This window comes from Staurois parvus, unplaced genomic scaffold (assembly GCF_062004578.1).
Source record: "Staurois parvus isolate SC_StPar_1 unplaced genomic scaffold, SC_StPar_1.0 ptg001805l, whole genome shotgun sequence".
NCBI classification, from domain to species: domain Eukaryota; kingdom Metazoa; phylum Chordata; class Amphibia; order Anura; family Ranidae; genus Staurois; species Staurois parvus.
This window is the reverse complement of record NW_028319601.1, coordinates 696,275-719,203: the sequence shown is the minus strand read 5'-3', so window position 1 is coordinate 719,203 and position 22,929 is coordinate 696,275. Positions and strand designations below refer to the sequence as shown.

General features: G+C 41.4%; 1 protein-coding gene across 1 annotated transcript in view; it reads left to right on the top strand.

The window, feature by feature from the left end:
• RORA (RAR related orphan receptor A) overlaps positions 1 to 22,929 on the top strand; it is a 596,842-nt gene that overhangs the window by 6,966 nt on the left and 566,947 nt on the right. The window lies entirely within an intron of this gene.

The window sequence follows — 22,929 nt, the reverse complement described above, 5'->3', positions numbered from 1 at the left end:
CTATAAGGCTGCACTTATGCAGGGGGTTGACGCTGCGGCACTGCACCTGTTTCCGCAGTCACAATCACCCACACAGAAAAAAACACTTCCACTCAGGAGATGCATGGGGTACCATTAATCCTAATAGCACCCCCACGCATTGAAAACCGCAGCACGGTTTCCCGCATTGCACTATGTGGTTTCCCTGCGACCGCGTTTTTTTGAAAAGGTGCGTGGACATTTTCCCTGCATTTTTGGTGGAATCAAATGAATGGGCTGTTGTGCATGAGCAACACAGTCACGGGAAAACCACATATATGTGAACCAGGGCTTAACCTTTGTTAAGACAGACAGTATGCATATCTATTATACAACTGCTAATGAGATGTGCCAGCACAGTACAAACACTGTTATTTATGGTAAACATAACTTCCTAGCCCCCTCATTAGAGGACAGCTAAGTATGGTTTATATGCAGAGAAAAGACAAATCAAAAAAGTAAGCAATGTTTACACAAATATAAAGTAGGTGTTATCCCAATTTGGCTGCAACAGTAAAAATTGTGGGCAGATTTCCTTGACAAGGAGGCACAGCTGCAGAGTACAGCCAACCACAGTAATGAATAGCTGTACGCAGGTATATTGTAGGCCATACTTGTGTAGATACATGTTTACATTCCTGGATGTGGCTTGTGTGCCTTCAGGAATTTACGCCCAAGTGCAGCGTATACACTTGTACAGCTTGCATGCAGCCATTCATTACTATGAGAGGGCTGTACAGTACAGCTGTGTCTCCTGGACATGAAAACATGCCACGCTCCCTTGTTGATGAGCCCTTAACCCTTTGAGGACCAAGGGACGTATTTGTCCCATGTTTTTAATTGCCTGTATCATCTGATTAAGAACTTAAAACTCTTTCTTTTTTTTTTGGTTTGAGTCAAAATATCAGTTCTTATCAACAAACAACAAATGGATCTAGCTTTTTGCCAGTTATTTCATGAAATGGCTTAGTTACAGCAACTGAAGTGTACGAACTTTAAAAACAAAAAATTGATTCTTTTGGCGTTCCGTAATCTTATGGTCCTCAAAGGGTTAAGCCAAACACTTCCCAAACTAATTATTGAATTAATAAAAATAATAATTCGAAGTGCCCCACCTTCACCAATATGTGTGGCCACATGACACATCGAGTTCTACATCTTCTCTCTTCTTTCCTGCAGAGGAGATGGGCCTTTTTCATGTGTCCATATCACTGCCTGGCTGATGCTTCATATTGGCTGTCCAGCTGTGGGGTCCTCTTAGGATCCCGAAGACTTCAAGAAATGATCAGCTGGAGTGGGCACAGACTGCAGTGCTGGATCTAGTGGTCTGCACTCCTGGAAGCTGGTGGAAGGCATAAGTAGCAAAGATAGGTGAGTATCGTAAAGGCTTTAGAAGATATTGATTTTTGTAATGACCAGTGAATAGGATAGATGGAGGGAGAGCTTTTCCTGGAAATAGACTATAAAGCTACCTTTAGATGTTAGGAGGTGGACTAGAATAATTGTTCTTTTGTAAAATGTTTCACAAATCATGCCCCCAGGTAGCCTCAGCAGGTCATGTTTTCAGGCTTTTCCCCAGTGAGAACAGATGTAGAAATGACTAATTTATTGTCACAGATTAAGTCATCTTTGGGAGATGAAGGATCTGTGTGAAAGTGAGCCCTGGAGTTGACAAAAATACGGCTTTTGAATGGTTGTGACATTAATATATATCCTCAAGTTGGCTGTGTCTTCATACTTCGTGTTGGCCAACTAATCCTTCCCTCAAGATTGGTTGGCCAGGAGTTTTCTGCAGAGGTTGCAGACTGCTGGCAGACATATGTTCATTTCCCATCTGACTGCAATCAGCCAGATCAGGCAATAATCAGCTCTTGTCTATTAATCATTGTAAACTGATCTTTTCTATAGTGTTTTTTATTAGTTATTGAACATATTTATTTTTCTTTACAAGTACGCATTTACTACAGGATCTATCAGTGACACTAGATTTGCAGAGCATTCTGGGTTCTTAAAGAGATGGCTCAGCAGAAACTTCTCCCTTTTTGACTGCATCTCTCTAATTGAAATGTCATATAGAGTTGTACAGCATATAGCTACATAGTCTGGATGAAAAAAGACAAAAGTCCATCCAATTCAACCATAAAATATAGGGAAAGGGGGTAGTTAGTGTAACATCTCTGACAGATAAGATTAGCCTGGTAAACGTGAAACCAAGCCTAGAGCTGGAAACAGTAAATATGAAATATGCATACATAATAATTCCTTTTTACTTTACAAAAAAAACAGAATTATTCTGAAACATTTTTAGGTACTTAGAAATTAAAAATATATACAAAAGCATTATATGTTTTTTTTTTTTAAATAAATCTGTAGCGGATAATGTCAAAAAGTAAGATCAAGCACAATCAACCACTAGGTCAGACCTTATAATAAGCATGCGCACAGTTCTGCCCCAACCCCCTAAAGTACCTTTTCGAAAAGCTGCTTTCCAAAACTCATTATTTGCATAAGTATGGGCCTGCCTCTTCCAAATACCAACTTTCTTGAATATATAAATAAGTGTTGCCTCCCATCGCATATGTAACATTTATTGTGCCTGATGATAAGTTAAGGCAGATACACTGTTGAATGTGGTAGGGTCACCTTCTCTCTTAAAGTAGTTTGAAAATCTTTGTTTTTTACCTGAATGCATTCTGTGCATTAAAGCGGTATTAAACCAAAGGCAAACATTTATTATATTGCAGCTTACCAATTCTTAGATGTGGTGGCTGCATTCGTTTTCTTTTTTAGGCTTTTTTTCTTTTATTTTCACTGGTGATCTGGCCAGTAAGTCTGTTGTTTTTCAAAAGAACAAGTTGTCTTGCACATAGAGGGAAAAGACAAACCGTTTACCACTGACAGAGGTGCTTACAGTTATCAGCTTTTATGTATTCATATAAATCCTTTATCCCTAAAGAAAAAAAAAATGTTGCTGGTACAGATCTCTAACTGCAGTGTGCACTGGAGTTTGTCTTTAATGTGTTAATGTATCTAAATCTGCTAGTGCATCTAACACTCCTCTTCCCCAGACTGACAATGCTGCTGTCCAAAGGTGCCTTTCTACTCCTTCATTCAGGTGGGGACACTCTAAGGCCCCTTTTACACAGGCAATCTGATCAGGTCTGCCTGTCAGTTTTTCAGGCAGATATGAACGGATGGTCCATGTGTCCCTATGGACCAGCGAGTGTAAACGGACTTGTGTGTTTTTACACCCACCTACCTCCAATCCGGTCCAGTTTGTTAAAAGAAACAGAAGGGGATCCATTCCCCTCCGACTAGGTGGATCGGATCGGAGGGCAGTCGGGTGTAAATGATTAAACCTGATTGCCCATAGAGTAGAGCGGGCTGTGTTCGTCTCCGCTCTGTATAAACTGAGTGGACGTGGATCTGTCATCCGCCTGCTGTGATCAGCAGACAGATCCCCTGCTCTGCCCCATCTGAAAGGGGCCTAATACAGGAGGTGTGTTACTGGCCAGATCACCAGGTGAAAACAGAGGGGAAAAAGCCTAAAAAAGAAAACAAATGCAGCCACCACATCTAAGGATTGGTAAGCTGAAATATATTAAGTTTTGGGTTTAACACAGCTTTTTAGGTAAAAAATGCCCCACTAACTGTCCTACCCCCTTTGGCCCTAAACACTTCTTTGACTCTTGTCACTGATCCAGCGATGTGTCCAGATCCAGCATGCTTCCCTCACTTCCTGCTTTCAAAGGGGAATGGCAGTGAAACCATAGGCTCCTGATGCTATCAATCAAACTCCTGTGGGTGGAGTGAACAAGGGTGTGGCTTCCCGGAGCTGTGTGTGTCTATGGATGTGCACAGCCTGACCCTGGACCCAGTGGGAGTGTGCATGAACAGGTGCCTCCTTAGCATCCAGTTTGCTACAGGAGGCACCCAAAGGAGGCAGGAGCTGGTGTAGACTGCCAGAAGAGAAGGTAAGTGACCTTCCTGTGCAATATCATTGTACAGAGCAGGTATGTATTTTTGAAAATGCCTTTGGTATCACTTTAATATCTCAAATATACTGAACATTCAGGTATCCAGTAGAAATGTGAAGATGCTTATTTTACAACGAAAGGCTCAATCTGTTACCTTATGATGCCTACTATGCAGTAGGGACCTTAGTTAATGTCAGATATGGTTGTATGGCTATCTTTATGAAGTACTTTTTTTTGCTAAGATAAGTTGTGCCATTCTTACCTGTCAGCTGCTCCAGTATCTGAGGACAGTAAATGGTACACGTGGCTGCTGCCAAAAGGTGAGATTGGCTGGCTCTACCTAAATGTCACCTATTGGAGTGGGCAACAGGTGAGATTGGCTGGCTCTGCCTAAATGTCACCAATTGGGGTGGGCAACAGGTGAGATTGGCTGGCTCTACCTAAATGTCACCTGTTGGGGTGGGCAACAGGTGAGATTGGCTGGCTGTACCTAAATGTCACCCATTGGGGTGGGCAACAGGTGAGATTGGCTGGCTCTACCTAAATGTCACCTGTTGGGGTGGGAAACAGGTGCGATTGGCTGGCTCTACCTATTTGTCACCTGTTGGGGTGGGAAACAGGTGAGATTGGCTGGCTCTACCTAAATGTCACCTGTTGGGGTGGGCAACAGGTGAGATTGGCTGGCTCCACCTAAATGTCACCCGTTGGGGTGGGCAACAGGTGAGATTGGCTGGCTGTACCTAAATGTCACCCGTTGGGGTGGGCAACAGGTGAGATTGGCTGGCTCTGCCTAAATGTCACCTATTGGGGTGGCAAATACACTGTGCAAGTGCAGTTGCTCTAGAGCATGGGTGTCAAACTGGCGGCCCTCCAGCTGTTGCCAAACTACAAGTCCCATGAGACATTGCAAGATTGACAGTTACAAGCATGACTAATAAAGGTAGTTCTGCTTTAAGGCTTTGTCTCCCGCGCCCTGTTAAGGACTGGCACCTTTGAGGAACGGGGGGGGAGTGAGTAACCGAATTTGACGGGTACCCGCTCCCACTGCGTTTGCTTAGGCGATTGGAAGCGGAGGTTGTCCTCCCCCCCCCCCCTCTCTCCCCTGTAGTCTTCTGGGACACGTGACAGGTTCCAGAAGACTACGGAACCATTCGCAAAGCACAGCGCTACTCGCGCATGTGCAGTGGGCACCCGGCTGTGAGGCTGTCACAGCCGGGTGCCCACAATGAAGATGCCACAGGTGCTGAGGACACAGGACGGTCGGTCAACCCGGCTGGTGTGAGGAGACCATGGGATCGAGGGACAGGTGAGTATCCACTTTTTAAAAGTCAGCATTCCATTTATAAGGACTACATATCCCATATTACCTTGCGGCCTACAAACTGTGATTCCTGTACTGACTCCGTCTCCTGAAACTCTTCCTCTCAGCACCTCTGTAGGTTAGAAGGCAGGCTCTGTGAAATGTGTGACACAGCAGTACCTACGTGTCATAGAATAGGAAGTAAATGTGTGGGGATCTTCAGAAAGTAAATTTACAAGATTGCTCAGATTAATAGAAATAGACTTGGAATAATTGAAATATTATCTGGAAATGATTTTCCATTTTGACCATAGATACCCTTTAAAGTAGAAGGTAAGTCAAAACCTAACCAAGCTTATACCTACTCTCACCCCCATTCTAAACTTATTCTCCCTACCCTATAAAAGGAAAGATGTTTATACTTACCTACGCTGAGGGTGCGCCGGTCCGGTCACATGATCAGGTCCCAGCGCAGGCTTCAGTGTAGAGGAAGGACAGCCGACAATGGAATGCCACACATTAAGCCTATGAACGACGTCATGGCGCAAGGTCTGCAGCCATTGTTGGCAGGCTATCCTTTTCACCAAAACTGGACTGGAGAGCTCATGTGATCAGACCAGGGTGATTTCAGAATAGGTAAGTATAAACTTTCTACCTTTTTTCAGGATAGATAGAATAGGCTTAGAATAGCGGTGTGAGTAGATATAAGCTTAGTGAGGTTTTGACTTCCACTTTCAGTTAAAGAGGTTGTAAACCTCAGACATGAAATATGAACAAACCATATCCCTCTATAGTGTGTACTTGTCTTAATCCAGAGCACTGAGTGTGATTTCTGTCTGCTGCTTCCTTCCTCTGCCATCAGCATGAGTCCTTTCTGACAAGATTTCCTGACACCAAGAAAAATGGTGACAGTGGAGGTCACAGGCTGCGATTCACAGCCTCAGCTCTGTTCCTGTATGCTGTGTGGAGGGGGTGTGTCTCTTCCCGCCAATCAGCTCTCAGAGCTCTCCTCACTAAGCTCTGCAGAGTGTAACTTCAGCTCTCCTTTTTTGGAACTTGCAGACAAGCTTTATAAATTCTGCACTTTGAATGCATGTAGAGAAGACTGCTGATGGACAGGTACAACATACGTAGGAGGATTTGTTTCATCTCTGTATCACCTGAGGTCAGTGACTTCACTGGGTATATGAGAGGGTTTACAACCCCTTTATTATGGAATTATAGAACCCCAGTCTACATTTTACTGTTGTCTGTTTCTCTGTTAGAGAGTTCCCCTCACTTCCTGTCTGCTAAACCATTGTCCAAGCAGCAAAAAGTGAGGAAAAATCTCTAACTGCTTCCCGACTGCCCTATGCTACAGGGCGGCAGGGATGCGCAAAATCACATATATATGTGGTATGGTAGGGGGCTCACGCATGCTTCCTGCCCACGCCACTATTGGCTCCTCAGCATGTTCTTGGCCAGGACTCCATGATCGTCGGCGGAGCTGACGGGAAAGGTCTGTATGTAAACAATAAAGATCTGTCCCCTATCAGCACGAACAAGCTGCTTTGTATCGCTCTGCACAGCAGAGCGATACAAAGCAGCTAGTTTCCCTAGTAAAACAGCACACTTAGTAAAACGCACAAAAACAGCACACTTAGTAAAACACAGTTAACCATTTGATTGCCCCAGATTAACCCCTTCCTGCCCAGTGAATTTTATTAGCGCTGATCACTGTATTGGTTTCACTGGGGATGTCAGTGACACGAAGTCAGTTCCCCCCAGTGTCAGTGCCTGCCGCAGTCCCGCTATAAGTCGCTGATCGCTGCCATTACTAGTAAAATTAAAAAATCCCAGTATATATACCACCATTTGTAAACGCTATAACTTTCAAGAAACCAATTAATTTACTCGTATTGGGATTATTTTTTAGCAAAGACATGTAGCAGAATACATTTTGGCCTAAATTTATTCCAAAATTTGATTTTTTAAATTTTTTTATTGGATGTGTTTAATAGCAAAAAGTCAAAAATATTGTTTTTTTTTTTTCAAAATTGTTGGGTTTATTTTTGCTTATAGCACAAAAAAAAAAAATGCACAGGTGATCAAATACCACCAAAAGAAAGCTCTGCTGTACGGGGACCCGGCGATTGAAAGGCGGCACGGGTAGGACGCTCGCATGGCTCATACGCACCCCCTACCCAGGGATGCAAAATCACGCATACAGTATATAAGTGATTTTACGCACCCGTGCTGCCCTGTAGCAATATTTCTGCTATAGGGTGGTCCGGAAGTGGTTAAAGGAGGAATGTCACAGATAGGCAATAATGTTAATCATTCCATGTTTTTTGTAAAGGAACATTTTCTCATTATGTCTCTAAATAACATAAATTATAAGTATGTTCCTATATGAGTCTCTACTTTTTAGACCTTTTTACCCCTTCTGAACTGTTTCGTATGGTATACCTGCATTAAAGTATGGCTAAAGGCAAAACTTTTTTTTTAGTTTTGGATAGCGAGGAGAGGGATTCGAACACCTATCAGGTTTTTATTGCTGCCTGTGTCCTCATTAGGGAGAGTCACCCTCTCTGTGTGTCCTGTTTACTGTCATCATTGAAAGTGAAAGTAAAAGAAAAACCAAAATTTTGGGTTGTCCCCAAAAAAGTAATAGAAGGGAAATCTTCCAATGGGGATGCTAGTTCTGGTGACTTGGGGGCCCAAGGAATTCCCTTAATTTGCAGGGATTTGCTCTCACTTCCTGTTTGGCTATAGGGCAGGAAGTGAAGGAAAATCTCTGCAATGGGACACAGATGGTGAAAAAAAAATCTGACGGGTTATAACCCTTCCTTGCTCTATCTAAAATGAAAACAATGTTTTGCCTATAGTTGTACTTTAAGGGCTGGTTCATACCACAGTTTCTGCATTTCGGATGAGTTTCTGAATGCACGATTTTGATGCATTCCAGTGTGTTTTTTCCCTTCTTTTTTTTATCTCAATTAAGAACATGTGCATTTTGATGCATTTTGCTGTGTTCCAGATGCGTTCCATACAGAAAAAATGCATGTTCTACTTTTGCTGGCTGCACTGGAATGCACTGCACGGGTGTGAACTAGGGCCATTGGAATCCATGTCAACTACTGTCCATGCCTTTTTGAAGCAGAATAAAAATGCACTGGACTGCATCTGTGTGAACCAGTCCTGAGAGTTGTCTGACTTCTCAGTCTAATCTGTCCAGTTTCTGTTCTTTGGTGTCATCCTGCCTTTAATGTCACCTCGCTGATGGCAGCCATTATATCACTGGGTGAACTTTCTGTCACATTACAGTTCTGTCAAAACTTACTTTTGTAAAAGTTTCTTGTAGTTTCAGTTAGGTTCTGCAATATAACAGACAACAGCACATGACTGGCACTCAAACCAGAATTTAAGGCAGCAGAATAAAGACAAATTCAGCAGCAAAGAAAGCCCTGGTGCATGTATTAAAAGCCTTTATTTATAAAAATAAACTGTAAAAGTAGCAGAAAATTGTCTTCTAAAATGGGATCACATGCTTCTTATTTCATAATTTACAGTTTAGGAAGAGGGATTGTTGCAGAGGCTGTGGTTGATAACATTAGGGCTCTTTCAGAGGGGCAACTGGGAAAGGGGGGGTAAACACAGGGGGATGAGCCGTGGTTTCACTGCCCATGTGAACTGTCACAATACAGCAGAACAGGGCTGTACACATGCTGCAACCATGTGCAATACATGTGATAGAAGTGGAGTTGTGCTGCATTACAGGGTTAAATCAGGTGGTGAAGAGCTGATATAACAGTGCCTACTATATGCACTCTGAAGAGAGATCCAAATGCAGATCAGTCTTCACAGGGCATCACACTCCACCACAAGTGAAAGCTCCTTTAATGTAGTCTCATGACACTGAGAAAAGATTAGCAAACCACTACCTACATGATAAATTGCTTTGGTTCTTGCTGGCATTCTGGTTGTCTGACTGTCTGCTTTCACTTTTTTTAAGTCGGAAGGGGTGGAGCTATGTGAGTGAACGTATTGAATTGCATGACAGGTCAAATAACATAGTATTCTATGTTTAACATTCACATATATGCGCTCCAGCCACAGTGCAATTTTGAAAAGGGTCCTGTGCAATTTTCAGTGTGCTGCGGGTGTGATTTTCAGCCTGATACAGTTTAACAATTCGCTCCAGAATCGCACCTACACCACTTGAACAACATCACACCACATCCAGCCGTCAAAATCGCACTGCATCCCCACCGCCTAAATGTGAACCTAGGCTAAGGCCGGTCATACATGGGTTGAAATTCGACCGATTTTTTTTCTTCCGAAAATTGGACCTAAGAATAATCGGCCGATTTTCGCTCTGTTAGTGGGTCAATGGCACCGGCTGATTTTCGTGCTTCCTTCCCTTTTCGGTGATCGGGCATGTTGGAAAATTCGTCAAAAACTTTTCGACTTAATGATGGTCAAATCGTACGATTATTTTTCCGAAAAGAATATGCGCATGACCTGGAAGGAGCAGAAGTTTTGCCTTTTATATGGGGTGAACTTTATGACTTGGTCGGCCCATTTTGGAAATTATTGATGGCACCATCGGATTACCGAGTGAACAACGTTTTCGATTTTCGAACGAAAAATCGTTTGTAATTTGACCCATGTATGGCTCGCATTAGAGGCAAAGCACTTTTTGCCCCAACTTAATTGTAGGTCTTTTTCTAGGTAAGCAGTTTGTGTGGATGGTGATCACAGAAATAATATCACACAGACAATGATTGAAGGAGTAACAGACTTTATCTTTGCACTGCAAATCACTGATGGACACAAGGCAGAAGATCAATGAATTTGATTTTTGACTGGTATAGCCATAATTAGATCCACAGATTTATATGAATATACTGTATATTGGCTGGAGCCTGTTTATCATTGGAGATATACCACACACGTGTTGTAAATGAGTTCTGTATAATACACCTAGGTTGGATATGTTTTGCTGCTCTGCACTTTTTTAACCTCCCTAGCGGTATTCCCGAGTGTAGCTCGGGGTAAAGTTTCAGTACCAAAAGCGGTAACCCCGAGCTACACTCGAGCTTACCATGCGGCGCTGCTCTGGGATCTGTTCTTCTCTTACCTTGTCCTTCACTCCCGCGATGTCCCTCCTGCAGTGTCCCCGGCAATGTCCTCCGGCCGATGCCGGCATCTGTCATCTGGGTTCCGTCCCCTGCGACGTCGGGACGTACAGGGGACGGAACGGTGGGAAATTTGAAAATGACAAAAAGTGACATTCACTAAATACACTAAAATCACATAGTAAAACATTACTGTATCAAACCATTTCACATACATTTTGTCCCGAGTGCTTTGTCCTGTGCCCTGCCTGCATTTTTACTGTTCTTTCTGCCTGGAAACTGAGAAATGTCCATGGCATCCAAAAAGCGTCCCTTTAGGTCAAAATCAGTTTTAGACCAGCTAGAGAACAGCGATAGTAAATCAAAACTACTTGCAGAATTGAGTGATAATGATTCGTGGGGAAATTCATCATCAGACACTGAAACCGATTTTGCGACTTTGCTCAGTGATGTGCGAACTTGGCGCTATATTTCAAATTTCGGTGTTTTTGGTTTGATTACATTATTGGATTAAATTTATTATTATATTTTTATTTTTTATGATTATTTATTAAATTATAATTTATGATTTCGTGTTTCAAATTTTAACATAACCGGGATGTTTACTAGACTCTTGTTCGGACAGATTTCAGTGAGTTATTCCTAAAAATTATAGGCCTACAATGAAAAAAAAACATATTTCCATGCAAAAAAATGTACTGCTTTGAGTACAGAAATACTGACATAATCAGACTGCTAGGGAGGTTAAACATAGATTTGTAGGATGTGGGAACACATGACAGTGTTTTAGCTGCAAAAAAAGTGGCAGGTTGTATTTGTATTGTTGTTTGTTTATCATTATTGATTATATAATTATTTGTATTGGTAGCATGAAGAACATTATTTGTAATTTTTATTTCTTTAAGGATTGCCACAGAAAAAAAATTGCATTGACTTTCACTTTAATGCTACAAGAGTTTTGGCAAGTACAGGTTTCAGTGGAAAATACAGTGGCTTGAAATAGTATTCATACCCCTTGAAATTTTCCACATTTTGTCATGTTACAACCAAAAATGTAAATGTATTTTATTCGTATTTTATGTGATAGACCAAAACAAATTGGCACATAATTGTGAAGTGGAAGGAAAATGCTAAATGGTTTTCAAAATGTTTTACAAGTAAATATGTGAATAGTGCAGCGTTCATTTGTATTCAGCCTCCTGAGTCAATACTTTGTAGAACCACCTTTCACTGCAATTACAGCTGCAAGTCTTTTTGGGGATTTGTCTACCAGCTTTGCACATCTAGAGTGAAGTTTTTGCCCGTTCTTCTTTGCAAAATAGCTCAAGCTCTGTCAGATTGGATGGAGAGCAATTTTTAAGTCTTGCCACAGATTCTCAATTGGATTTAGGTCTGGACTTTGACTGGGCCATTCTAACACTTTCATTTGTTTTGATCTAAACCATTCCATTGTAGCTCTGGCTGTATGTTTAGGTTGTAGTCCTGCTGGAAAGTGAGCCTCCGCCCCAGTCTCAAGTCTTTTGCAGACTCTAGGAGGTTTTCTTCTAAGATTGCCATCCATCTTCCCATCAATTTTGAGCAGCTTTCTTGTCCCTGCTGAAGAACAGCATCCCCACAACATGATGCTGCTGCTACCATGTTTCACGGTGGGGATGGTGTGTTCAGGGTGATGTACGGTGTTAGTTTTTCGCCGCACAGCGTTTTGCTTTTAGGCCAAAACTTAAAATTTTGTGTCCTCGACATGGCTTTTCGTAAACTGCAAATGGGACTTCTTATGGCTTTCTTTTAACAATGACTTTCTTCTTGCCACTCATCCGTAAAAGCCAGATTTGTGGAGTACACGACTAATAGTTGTCCTGTGGACAGATTCTCCCACCTGAGCTGTGGATCTCTGAAACTCCTCCAGAGTTACCATGGGCCTTTTGGCTGCTTCTCTGATTAATGATCTCCTTGTCCGGCCTGTTGGTTTAGGTGGACAGCCATGTCTTGGTAGGTTCGCAGTTGTGCCATACTCTTTCCATTTTCGGATGATGGATTAAACAGTGCTGCATGAGATGTTCAAAGTTTGGGATATTTTTTTATAACTTAACCCTGCTTTAAACTTCTCTACAACTTTATCCCTGACCTGTCTGGTGTGTTCCTTGACCTTCATTATGTTGTTTGTTCACTAATGTTCTCTAACAAACCTCTGAGGGCTTCACAGAACAGCTGTATTTATACTGAGATTAAATTACACACACGTGCACTCTGTTTACTAATTAGGTGAGTTCTGAAGGCAATTGGTTCCACTAGATTTTAGTTAGGGGTACCAGCATAAAGGGGGCTGAATACAAATGCATGCCACACTTTTCAGATATTAATTTGTAAAAAAAAATTTTGAAAACCATTTATCATTTTCTTTCCACTTCACAATTATATGCCACTTTGTGTTATATAAAATCCCAATAGAATACATTTATGTTTTTGGTCTTAACATGACAAAATGTGGAAAATTTCAAGGGGTATGAATACTTTTTCAAGGCACTGTATACCCTGTAGATGGTACAAAAAACAAACTTTTTGGGACTTAGCATTATTAATAATGATTTTAAAGAGTCCTATTGATGATCATTACAATAAATTGAGGTCCTAGGCAGGGGCGGACTGACCATTTGGAAACTCAGGCACTGCCCGAGGGACCGGGGACAGTAGGGGGCCCCATGAGATGCCCCTGTTACCTTTTTCATAGGATTTTTTGAATTTGGGCAAGGACACAGGGGCCCCATGATCCACTATTGCCTGGGGGCCCCATGAGTTGCCAATCCACCCCTGGTCCTAGGTTATTGTGTCTAGAAGGATGTTCAGTGTGAGTTTCAAGTAAAGCTGGCAACGTCACAGTACAAATGTACATTAGGAAAGACTCAGATTGCTCCATGTAGCACATAGTAAGGAATTTTGTAACTTTTACCAACAAATAAGTTGCATTTGTAAAATGTTACTGTTGCTTTATGAGTGTTTTGAAATTGCATAATAATCAATATAACTTGGGGCTTTTAAAAACTAATTGATTCCAGTTGTATGTCTTTATTCAGCCCAGTTCTGTTCTTAGACTGGAACTTATTTCTGTATTTGGTAGTAAGCTTATATTCTCCAGCTTTGCACATCATTCAGTAACAACACATTGGTGGGTTACATAAATTGAATGAATTCTATATTCTGATTATAAGAGATACATGGGTAGTATAGAATAAAAATGTTAGGCCTGCAACCAGGAGTGTATTTAGAATTTGTGCTGGAGCACAAACAATCAGAGCACACTCCCCGCTCCGCCCACCAGCTCTCCCACCTGTGACTCCCCGCACACCATGGCCCCCTCAACCCCCCCGCACACTACCACAACCCCCCCCCCCCCTCAAACCCAGAGATAATGAGAGAAACTCACCATCACCCCTTCCACACCCATCATTACAAACTCACATTTACTTTGTCCTTGCTCTGCTCTGATCAGCTGCCAAGAGCAAAAAAATACCCAGTTAGTCAGTGTTGATGGGGGAATCCTGCAGCGCTATTGTGTTCATTTCACTGCCAGCAGAACACAATGATTACTGCTGGTGGCTATAGCTGTCGGCAGTATTCACATGCAAAACATCTGACCGGCTGGTTTATTGATCGACTTCAGTAGAACCAGCCTGCCCATACATAAATCGAATCTCGGCCAATCCCTGCTGAACCAGCCAAGATGCGATCCATCTATAGCTGGCTATACAGCTATTGGGGAAAATATTTCTCACTCCATATGACAGCGTTGGGCCAATAACCAAGCACCAACGCTGCAACATGAGCAGATTCCATATCAATGTATAATCTTTTATTTGAGTCAGTCGTAGTTTACACAGGGCAGTAAGGCTTCCTTCATGCAGCCATAAAGAAACACATATAAAAGTGCTTTTTCATTTCATATCTGAACATAGCTGCATTGTTTGCAATGGAGCAATTCAAAGCAGTGTATAAATATGCACTGCGTTCAGATCTGTAACACAGAATCCAAACATCTGTATCTAAGAATATGCACTTTAAGTGCTTACACATATAGGAGCATGTATATGCATTTGTAAGCACTTAAATTAAGTGTAAACAAAGGGGAAACACACATTATCATTATGTACACATGCACCTTATGCCTCTTTTCATGTCTTTATGCATTTAAGCACATCTACTGTAATTTACTGATCACTATGCGGGAACTTTTCTCCTAGAAAGGGAGGATGTCACCAGCACACCGAGGATCACCAACATGGGTCCAAAAGTTTTAATGAACAATTACATAGTTACAGCAAGGCAACGTTTCGGAGTCTCGCAGGACCCCTTCATCAGGCATATGACCTGGTCACATTCCTGATGAAGGGGTCCTGCGAGACTCCAAAATGTTGCCTTGCTGTAACTGTGTAATTGTTCATTAAAACTTTTGGACCCATATTGGTGATCCTCGGTGTGCTGGTGACATCCTCCCTTGCTGATTCTGTTCGGTTCCAACCGACAGTCGCTGCAGCACCCACTTATACACACAGCCATTTTTAACGCAGGAATGCGTGCATTTGGATTGTGCACTTGCATTCTTTTCTCCTAGAAAACACATGTGTAATAACATCAGCCGTGTGAAAGAAGCCTTAAGGAAAGGTGAGTATGAAGGGATTAAAGTGCTCTCTGTGCTTGCTTGATATGGACAAGTCGCATTTTCATTACCTTTAAGATGGCCTCTGATCATTGATACCCAAGTGTCTGAATATTCAGATTCTTGAATAAGAGATCTAATACTCTATTTATGTGATTGGTTCTCTGCTTTTCCCTAAGATCTGCACAGAAATTGAAGAGGCATCCTCTACTAGAGGAGTTTAATTTTTTCTAGTTAGATTCCTGACTTCTGAAGGGATGCCAAGTCTGGTCCTGTTGTTGTTACAAAACTAACACTGCACAAGTGGTTACAGTGAAGGTAGTCAGACTGAGAAAGGGCATGGTAAGATTTAGTTATTATAGCGATTTGTTTAGAGCAGGCATGAATCTGGATTAAAATTTGTCAAAATGTTTCTAATTTATACTATTTACCGGTCTACTGTGTTTATTTTTTTCACTAATCCTTATGTTGTTCCTATACAGAACGTTCAAAGTTTTCACTTGTCTGCCGAAAGATCCAGTTTCTTTCTGTAGAGCTAGGTGAAGACCAAGAGTTTTCTCTTTTCCTGTCTGTGAGGACTTTTCAGAATATATTTTCACTTTGGATAGAGTAGAGTCTCTGTCAGATTGGTTTTTTCGCTGTGATCCATTGGGGAGATTTCCCTTTGCATCCTGCCTCATAGCCAAACAGGAATTGAGAAGAAATACCTGCAAATTAAGGCAATTCTTTGGGGGCCCCCCCAAGTGCCCAGAACTAGTGTCCCCATTGGAAGATTTCCCTCTACTACTTGTCTGGGGACAACCCAAAACTTAGGATTTTCTTTTACATTCACATTCAATGATAATGGTAAACAGGACAAATAAAGAGGGTGAATGTGCTTAACAGGGGGCACAGACAAAAATAAAAACTGACAAACATTCTAATCTCTCTCCAATCTATCCAAAACTAAAATAAACGGTTTGACTTTAGTTATACTTTAAAAGTTGTTGCCTATTATAGTGATCTAGGTTATTCTTTTCTTTTTAAAATTGAGGTAGAAGAACAAAGGAATTTGGTTCAAAAGACAGCTGGCAGGGTGAAACAAGGGAAAGGGATGGATATGGCTTTTCCTCCAGTCACTCTTGCTTTGTAGATGATGGCCATCGCTGAAAGGATGACAGGGCCTTACTGTTTCAGCGATATCAGTACTGCATATAGAAATTTTGAGGAAAGAGAGTCAGATCCATGATTATACTTTAGTTGAACACTTATACAGTGGGGATCGAAAGTTTGGGCACCCCAGCTAAAAAATTGTATTAATGTGCATAAAGAAGCCAAGGAAAGATGGAAAAATCTCCAAAAGGCATCAAATTACAGATTATACATTCTTATAAATGTCAACAAAAGTTAGATCTTATTTCCATCATTTACACTTTCAAAATAACAGAAAACCAAAAAATGGCGTCTGCAAAAGTTTGGGCACCCTGCAGAGTTAATATCTTGTACTGCCCCCTTTGGCAAGTATCACAGCTTGTAAACGCTTTTTGTAGCCAGCCAAGAGTCTTTCAATTCTTGTTTGAGGTATCTTTGCCCATTCTTCCTTACAAAAGTCTTCCAGTTCTTTGAGATTTCTGGGCTGTCTGTCACGTACGGCTCTTTTAAGGTCTATCCATAGATTTTCAATTATGTTGAGGTCAGGAGATTGTGAAGGCCATGGCAAAACCTTCAGTTTACGCCTCTTGATGTAATCCCCCGTGGATTTAGAGGTGTGTTTAGGATCATTATCCATTTGTAGAAGCCATCCTCTCTTTAAGTTCAGCTTTTTCACAGATGGCATCAAGTTACCATCCACAATTTGCTGAAATTTTATTGAATCCATTTTTCCTTCTACTCGTGAGATGTTCCCTGTGCCACTGGCTGCAACACAACCCCAAAGCATGATTGATCCAACCCCATGCTTAACAGTTGGACAGAGGTTCTTTTCATTAAATTCTGTGCCCCTTCTTCTCCAAACGTACCTTTGCTCATTCCGGCCAAAAGTTCAATTTTAACCTCATTGGTCCACAGAACTTGTTTCCAAAATGCATCAGGCTTGTCTATATGTTCATTTGCAAAGTTCAAACGATGATTTTTGTGGTGAGGACGTAGAAGAGGTTTTCTTCTGATGACTCTTCCATGAAGACCATATTTGTACAAGTATCTCTTTATAGTGGAATAGTGTACCACAACTCCAGTGTCTGCCAGATCTTTCTGGAGGGATCGTGCAGTCAAACGTGGGTTTTGAATTGTTTTTCTTACAATCCTGCGAGCTGTTCTGTCTGATATTTTTCTTGGTCTTCCAGATCTTGCTTTAACTTCCACTGTTCCTGATGACTGCCATTTCTTAATTACATTCCGAACAGAGGATATTGACATCTGAAAACGCTTTGCTATCTTCTTATAGCCTTCGCTTTGTGAGCGTCAACTATTTTCAGTTTCAGGTTTCTAGACAACTGCTTAGAAGAACCCATGGTGCTGATTGTTGGGGCAAGGTCAGATGAGTCTGGGCATTTAAAACCTTTGAGATTGACATCACCTGGTCTTCCCAGACGATGATTGAGAACAATCCATGACACTGGCAGGTCCCAGCTTTGCAAAGGGGGCAGTGCATGCTATAAAATCTGCAGGGTGCCCAAACTTTTGCAGACGCCATTTTTTTGTTTTCTGTTATTTTGAAAGTGTAAATGATGGAAATAAAATCTAACTTTTGTTGACATATTATAAGAATGTCTAATCTGTAATTTGATGTCTTTAGGAGATTTTTCCATCTTTCCTTGGCTTCTTTATGCACATTAATACAAATTTTTAGCTGGGGTGCCCAAACTTTCGATCCCCACTGTAACTACTTTAATTTTTCGGATGTGAACACATTGCTGGTGTACAGTACTACAAGCAACCCAACTTTCATTGCAAACTCCATCTTCCCCCACCCAGGCATACACTGGCTATTGTAAAAACTATTGTACACCAGGTATATTTGTCTTGTGGGGATGTACTTCACAGTATTGGTCCACAGAATGTTCTGTATTGGATAGTCTAGTTTTATGAGGATAAAATTCCCACTTTCCTGGAGTTACTTGGGAGAAATGCCTGGACAAAGTTTCAGCAAGGTATATTTTAGGCATGACCAATATTGTAGAAAGTGCCAAGAGTCCCAGCTGATAGCTTCCATTATACCAGAACCCTCGTATTCAATACACCCAGAAAGGTACAGCTGGCATCTACAGTTTTTAGTTGTTGCCTATGGAATTATATGCTTTCTGCCTCCTTAAAATGCCCTCCTGGGTTTGAATTGAGCTGACTGGCTCTTGCATTTTACTTCATGTGGGGCTTCCTTGCATTTTGTTGTTCTTTGGAAGTGTTCTTATTAGTGAGTGGGAGATGATAGATATTTTGCAGTGCCTGATTTTTAAATTGTTTTCAGCCATCAAAAAAATACCTTCTTACATTTATTGGATGGGATATATTCCTCAAATGTAATTGTTGATGGCAGTGAGTTGTAAGCCGTCATGAATACTTTATAACTTGATGAGTGGACATAGACTAGGCTGTGTCTTCATTTGCAGCTTGTAACTGTCTGTATAGCATCCCCAAGGGATGATTCGAACTGAGGATAAGTAATAAGTTACTATTAATTTATGTGGGAAAGCTTTACAGCAAAGTGGTAATTACAGCAAATACCACTTACTCTAACCTTTACATCAACGTTTTAATCAAATATGCACCCACATCGTACTAACCGTACCTGTGACTTGAACTGTTTTCGATGCAAATTGCTTTTCCTTTGATGCAGCTCATTGATGGATGATGGGTTTGACACCACTGTCATACTTAGAAAGTCCTACATCTCTGCAGCTAAATTGGTAAGGCATTATAATTTTGCAGAGCCACTGTAAAGACCGTCTGAGGAAAAGAGTCTTGCTTATAGAAGATTAAAGTGGGGCTGACCTGGTGAGCAAAGCAGTTCTTAGGCTCTGCACACTATTAGCTCCACTCATACATACAAAAGGAATAATGAGACTCCATTCTCTAATAAATATGTGTCTCCTATCTTACACATGACGTGTTTTGCTTTGCGGCATACTCTAATCTAGAAGTATACCCTTTCCTTTCTGTTGTTTCAGAGATGTCTTCCCAGTGTAGAAAGAATAGTTGAAGGGATATGCCATGCATAGTGGGAAAATAAGCCTGCAAGTTTAATTATTCTTATAAATAATGTATAAATCAGCTCCAGCTTTCAGAGAACGCTTGTCTTCTCGTGGCAAAGGGAAAAAAATGATGCTTAACCCATTCATCCTGCACTGTATTAACAGTGAGAGTGGTTATGGTAAAAGTACAGTGCCACTCACATTGCATATACATCCATGGACTTAGTGGAATAGCCACTATTGAGGTGTAAAATGCAGAGCTTTACTAGAATGCCATGGAAGGCTAAGTGTTATTTAATAGTCCGCTGCAAAATAATATGCAGCGACTCCTTTTTTTAATTGCTGGGTGGCACTGGGAAAATATTCACAGAAAGAACTTGGTAGGCATTTTCTACAGTGTCTTTGTTGTGTTCAAAGAAATGTTACAGTGCATAACTTATACTAGCTGCATGTACTATTCCCACCATCCATGTTTTTAATAGGTAATGCTTTGTGTTTTTACACTTCTTCTATGAAGTAGGCAACTGTATGGTCCGCTTTCACCATTGGGCTTCAGTGCCTTTTAACCCCTTCAAACATTAGGCCATCATTTATACTCCTCAGTAGTCACTATTGCTGCATGAAAGCCAATCTAGAAGAACTGTGTTCTATGTACTAAGGTAGCTTGTCAATACACTATTTTTGTGTGTACAAGCCTTGAGCATTCAAATGGTTTCATACACAGAACTAGAAATTTAAAATAAAGTGGAAAGCTCAACATTTGGAAATCCTTCCTTCAAATCTTGCTCGTAGAAACTCAACAATCTATAATGCAATGATCTCAGTATACTCAATGGTATCTACTCAGACTCTTAACCAATGATCCTCCAATTGACATTCCACACCCCTCTTACACTGAATTGCAATTATTATAGTGGTTCTAAAGGCTCAAGGTTTTTTAACTTCATGCATTCTATGCTTGAAAGTAAAAAACCTTCTGTGTGCAGCATCCCTCGCCCCTCTAATGCTCACCTAAGCCCCAGCAATGTGCACTGGAGTCTTAGCTATCCCAGGACACCCTCTCCTCATTGGCTGAGACAGAAGCTGGAGCCATTGGCTCCCACTGCTGTCAATCGCAGCCAGTGAGCCAATGAGAAGAGAGGGGGCAGGACCGAGCCACGGCTCTGTGTATAAATAGATACAGGGAGCAGCTGGTGCCCCCATAGCAAGTTGCTTGCTCTGGGGGCACCCAACAGGAGGGAGGGGCAAGGAGCACCAGCAGGGGGACCCGAGAAGAGGAAGATCCGGCTGATCTGTGCAAAACCACTGTACATAGCAGGTAAGTATAGATATGTTTGTTATTTAAAAAAAAAAAGCCTTTATAATCACTTTAATCTTCAAATTGAGGCCAACCCCTTTTCTTTTTACTTACTAACTACTAGTCCGACTAGCATCCATTTAAATCTTTCTTAATATACACCAACAGTCCCAGCACTGATAGATCTCTCTGTATATTGTCTTTCTTGATTTGACTTGTTGGCCAAATGTTGCGGCCAATGTTCTTGTTAATGGTATTATCACAATAAAATAAATAAATAAATAAGTGGAAAGGTTAAAGGAGTTCTCTGTTCAATGGCAAAATGCATTACCTTTACTTTGTAAACCTGGTTTTACAATCAGATTTCCTGCGACAGGTTAGTTCTGTTGTCGTCAACCACTATGAGGTGGTCAACCATATGAGGTTTATGGGGCTTCAAATGCAACCCTTGGCATAAACAAATACATAATGATTAGTATATGTAAAGTTAGAGAGGAAAGTCATAGACTGTAGAAGTACTAGTGGAAATGATGGTTGAAGAATGTGGACAGATTACAGGTTTGATTAGAGACTGTAGACATGCTGCAGAAGACAATTAGAGACTAGGGATATGTTATATGAGGCTAGTAGTCATGATTGCTAACACCCCTTTATACAAAAATGTTCCTTCTCCCAATCCAGACTGCTAGAATCCAAGAGCCACACAAGTATCATAGGGCCGCATTTGGAAAGTTTAGCGATTTTCTATGATGACCTATATTATTTTTGCAACTATTGCATCTCAGCACTAGTGATGGGTCCGCATATCACACTGCTCTTGGGTGTTCAGGGAAAACATACAGGCAAGGGTACAGAAATATTGATACCCATGAGGGGCAGCGCAGGTACAAACACATTTCAGCACTGTACCAATAACCTTTTACTTTTGTTGATGTTGTGATCTGTGCTATTGTTTTCTGAATCCAGTTTTGTGTTCTGTTGGGGCTTCACCTCCTGTAGGTATTTTGTATTTGCATGACCTGAAAACAGTGGAACTGCATAGCTAGTGACCTCAAGGGTGTGAAAAAGATAGACTGAGGAAGGTGTTTTGAGATTGATTGTGTAGACATTTTTTCACTTTTGAATTGGGTAGGCAAGAATTAGAACCTCTGACAGCGGGAGCATGGGGGAACGCAGTTCCGGCACCTTCAGCACTGAATGTATGTAATGGCAAGGAGTGCTGGGGTGTGCTGGAGGGTCAATTGACACTGGCTGGTGGGGGATCTACTGTTGATGGGGTGAATCTTATATTGCTGAGAAGGCAAATTGTTACTGGGAAGGATCTACTGTTGAGGGTAGGGTCTGCTGTTGCTGGATGCTGGAGGGTCTACTGATACTGGCTGTGGGGAGATCTGTTGCTTCTGCTGGGGTCTATGGTTGATGGGGTGGATCTTATATTGCTGAGAGGGCAAATTGTTACTGGGAAGGATCTACTGTTGAGGACAGGGTCTACTGTTGCTGGGTGCTGGAGAGTCTACTGATGCTGGCTGTGGGGAGATCTGTTGTTGCTGCCGGGGGTCTATTGTTTCTGAGTGGGTATTTTTTACAAGTGATCCATTGTTGATGGGGGATCTATTGTCACTGAGGGGTCTCTGTTGTTGGCCGCAGGAGATCTATTTTACTGATTTCTTGTCACCATTAACAATTTCCATACAAATTACTTAGCACCAGAAAATTATACTTGGTTTTACATTCTGGTACTGGGAGGTGGGTAGGGGGTGGAACGAAGGAACGGTGCTTAGAGGTGGGTAGGAGGTGGAGACAAGGAGTGGCATGGAAAGGGTCTGTTCCAGCACCTATGCTCTGAAAAAAAAAACTGCTGCAAATATGTATTGCTATCAGTTTTGCCACTCTCAATTTGTTTTTGTGATCAGTAAAGGATCAGAAATGCAAAATTTTACAGTTGTCATAGAATAAGGGTTGAAGGTAAATCTTCCATTAGGGACACCAATTACAGTGACAGTACTTGTAGAGCCTTCCTATCACTTCCTGCTGCATCCCTGGCAGAGGAATGAAGGGAAATTTACCCCACAGGATAGAGACAGCAAAAAATAAACTGACAAAAAGGGCTTATGTGTCTTCCTGTTTATCAAACATACATAGTTACATAGTTAGTCTGGCTGACAAAAGACAAAAGTCCATCTAGTTCAACCATAAAAAGTTAAAATCCTGTACCCACAGTTGATCCGGAGGAAAGCAAAAAACCCCAACAAAACATGGACCAATTTGCTCCTGCAGGGAAAAAAATTCCTTCCTGATCCCCTGAGAGGCAGTTGGATATTACCTGGATCAACTTTACCTATAAATGTTAGTATCCAGTTATATTCTGTGTGTCTAAGAAAGAATCCAGGCCTTTTTTAA